Below are 3,992 nucleotides of genomic sequence, written 5' to 3' on the forward strand. Positions count from 1 at the left end.
CATTCCCACCAAAAGTGGATGAGTGTTCCCATTCCTCCACATCCTCTCCAGCATTTGCAGTCTTCTGTTTTTTTCATAGCTGCCAATCTTATGGGAGTAAGATGGTATCTCATTGTAGTTTTGATGTGCATTTCCCTGATAGCTAGAGATTTGGAGAATTTTTTCATGTGCTTTGTATTTCTTCTTTGGAGAAGTGTCTGTTTAAATCTTTTCCCCATTTTTAAAATGGGTTGTTTATCTTTTTATTTTCAAGATATAGGAGTTCTTTATATATGCAGGTTATAAGTCTCCTATCAGATATATGGTTACCAAATATTTTCTCCCATTGTGTAGGCTCTCTTTTCACTTTCTTGACAAACTCCTTTGAGGTGCAGAAGGCTTTAATTTTGAGGAGGTCCCATTTATCTATTTGTTCTTGTGCTGCTCATGCTTTTGGTGTGAAGATCATGAAGCCATTTCCTATTACAAGATCTTGTATATGTTTCCCTACACTGCTTTCCAAAGTCTTTATGGTCTTGGCTCTTATATTTAGGTCTTTGATCCATTTTGAGTTGATTTTTGTATAAGGTGTGAGATGGTAATCGTCTTTCATTCTTTTACATATGGATATCCAGTTCTCCAGGCACCATTTTTTGAATAGGCCATTCTTTCCCAGTTGAGAGGGTTTGGTGGCTTCATTGAATTTTATATGACTATATATATGAGGATCTCTATCAGCTCTCAGTTCAGTTCCATTAGTCTGTGTGTCTCTCCTTGTGCCAATACCATGCTTTTTTCTCTACTGTAGCTTTGTAGTATGTTTTGAAGTCAGGTAGTGTGATTCCTCCAATTTCGTTTTTCTTTTTTCTTTTTTTTTTATTTCAAGATACTTTTATTTTTAAAACATTAAGCTTTTGGCCCATTCTGCGGTTATACAAGCTACAAATGCTTGCTCAGCAGGTGAAAGGCATCCCTTAGAAGGATGTTTGAAAGTGAATAAAAATCCATATAAAACAAAATAATCAAGTAGTTTCCATAGGAACACAGATAAGTGTAACCCCATCTCCTAGTCTTCCTTATTGCTGTGTCTGTGCCAACCCTACTCTTAGAAGGACATTTCAAAACTAGCAGTAATTAAGTTAAATGATCCCCCCCCCCAAATCCCTCCATTCAAGGTAAACTCACAGTTAGCAGCTACAAAAATGGTATTTACACATTAATACTAGCTGGAGCACAAGTGGCCGGGTGGCACTTCATCCCACTTTCCCAAGCACAGGAAAAAGGCAGAGCACTGGCGTCTTGCTCCTCTACTTCAGGTGGAAACCCCCGGCTCTCAATTTGTTGCATGACTTGCCATGCAGGCCCTGACATCACATAGTAGATGGTTGGCCTCTGGAACCCATTGAAAGTGGAAGCAGTAGCCACAGTGTAAGCCCCCAGCATCCAGTCAAACAGCATCCAGTCGCCCACGTGCATTTCCGGCAGGCCACAGTGCTCAACGATCCGATCAAGGCCATCACACGTGGGTCCCCATATGCTAGATGAGTAATACTTCTCATCTGGTTTGCATCTCTTCTGCAGAAGAAGCTTTACATGCTCATGATCATAAAGGATACAATTAAATGATCCATATACTCCATCATTCACATAATGCATAAAGGTTTGTTCACTCGATTCATCTTCATCATCAGAGCCTGTCTGTTCCTTAAATACAATTTATTTTGGCAATGATATTCACTGCAAGTGTGAAAGCTGAAGCAACATAATATCAGCCTGTTTCAGCTATGATTCTCACTCCAGAATCTAATGGGAAATACTTGTCTAATGCTGGATTAATGACACTGGTTATCTCTTCAAATTTAAGCTTCACATCATCAGATCTGGGAAAGCCACCACCAATATCAAGTAGATACATGCTGAAACTAACCTCAGCTCCCATGTCAAAGACACAGCGGGCATCATAGATGGCCTGCACAAAAGTTTCAGGATCAGTATAGCCACTTCCCACATGGAAGCTGACATCAATGACATCAATATCGAGCTCTTTAGCCCATTCCAAAAGAAGCTTGCTGGTTTTCTGTGTGGCTCCAAATTTAACACTGAGGTGGCAGACTGCTTTGGAGTCATCAGTGGCAATCCACAAAACCAACTTTTGCCTTTGGATATGCCCTGGCCACTTTCATCAACTCAACCTCGCTGTCAAAAGTCATCATCTCAACTCCATTATTGGCGGCATAGTTAATTTGAGACACTTGTTTACAAGGGTTTGCATAGATTATCCTCTCTGGCGGCACCCTGAGACTCTGCACCAACTGGATTTCAGTCTTGCTAGCACAATCAAATCCTGTCCCTATGGAAGCCAGGGTCTTCACTATGGCTTTACTGTCATTACATTTGACTGCAAAGAAGGGGGTGACACGAGGAAGAACTTTTAACCATCTCAGATGTTGCTTTAGAATGTCTCCAAGGTCTGCAACATAGAAGGCATCTTTATCATCATCAGAAGAAACTTCATTAATTTTTTGGCCCAGAATGTCCTTGGCAGTAAAACCTTCATTAGGAAATGGCAGTCAAACTCCTCATTACTGAAGTTGTTCATGGTTTCTTGATGTTCCACTGAAACACAACAAAATGGAAAACTAAGAGACAGAATTTAAAGAGATTTCTTTCAACTTTTCAGGAAGGCAATTCTCCAGGAATTCCAAATCTTGCTGAATTATAAGACTTGTGCCCTTGATGCAGCAGTGGAAATGTTCTCCTAGCACTTGGGTGCCAGGGCCACACCCCGAGGAGGTCCTGCAGCCCGCAATGCTGCCACCACCACCGCCCACCTCGCTCCCTCCCGCTGGAGGACTGCTGGCCCAAGGAGGCACCAGAACTGCTGCCAGAGGGTGGTTGGTGGCAGAGCTGCAGAGGCCTGACTTATTTTTCTTTTTCAATATGTCTTTAGCTATTCGGGGCCTCTTTCCTTTCCAAATAAATTTCATAGTGAGTTTTTCTAATTCCTTAAAGAATGCTGTGTTGATTTTTATTGGGATTGCATTGAATGTGTAGATCAGTTTTGGTAGGATAGACATCTTGATAATATTTAGTCTTCCTATCCATGAACAGGGAATATTCTTCCATTTATTTAGGTCTTCTTTGATTTCCTTGAACAGTCTTGTGTATTTCTCTGTGTATAAGTTTTTCACATCTTTAGTTAAATTTATTCCCAGGTATTTGATTTTTTAATTTACTATTGTAAATGATATTTGTTTCTTGATTTCCTCCTGAGCTTGCTCATTATTTGTATATAGAAATGCTACTGATTTTTGTGCATTCATCTTATAACCTGCAACTTCACTAAACTCATTTATGAGTTCTAGAAGCCTTGTTGTAGACCTCTTAGGGTTTTCTATGTATAGGATCATGTCATCTGCAAATAATGAAATTTTGACTTCTTCCTTTCCAATTTGAATGCTTTTTGTATCTGCTTCTTGCCTCAGTGCTCGAGCAAGTACTTCTAAGACAATGTTAAATAGAAGGGGTGAGAGTAGGCATCCTTGTCTTGTTCCTGATCTTAGAGGGAAGGATTTTAGGATTTCACCATTGTAAAAGATGTTGGCTGTGGGTTTTTCATATATACTCTTTATTATGTTAAAAAATTTTCCTTGCATTCTGATCTTTTGCAGTGTTTTTATCAAGAAAGGGTGCTGTATTTTGTCCAATTCTTTTTCTGCATCTATAGATATAATCATGATTTTTTCCCTTTAATCTGCTTATATGGTGTATAACATTGATTGATTTGCTTATGTTGAACCATCCTTGCATACCCAGAATGAATCCCACTTGGTTATGGTATATAATTTGCTTAATGTATTGTTGAATACAGTTAGCAACTATTTTGTTGAGGATTTTTGCATCTAGGTTCATTAGAGAAATTGATCTGTAATTTTCCTTTCTTGTGGTGTCTTTGTTTGGCTTTGGTACTAGGATAATGTTGGCATCATAGAAGGAGTTAGGTAATGTTCCTT

At 39.3% G+C, this 3,992-nt stretch overlaps 1 pseudogene; it reads right to left on the reverse strand.

The window, feature by feature from the left end:
- Positions 1 to 1,188: 1,188 nt before the first annotated feature.
- On the reverse strand, positions 1,189 to 2,740 carry LOC131277458 (ornithine decarboxylase pseudogene; annotated as a pseudogene).
- Positions 2,741 to 3,992: the final 1,252 nt, after the last annotated feature.

This window comes from Dasypus novemcinctus, unplaced genomic scaffold, assembly GCF_030445035.2.
Source record: "Dasypus novemcinctus isolate mDasNov1 unplaced genomic scaffold, mDasNov1.1.hap2 H_4, whole genome shotgun sequence".
Lineage (NCBI taxonomy): Eukaryota > Metazoa > Chordata > Mammalia > Cingulata > Dasypodidae > Dasypus > Dasypus novemcinctus.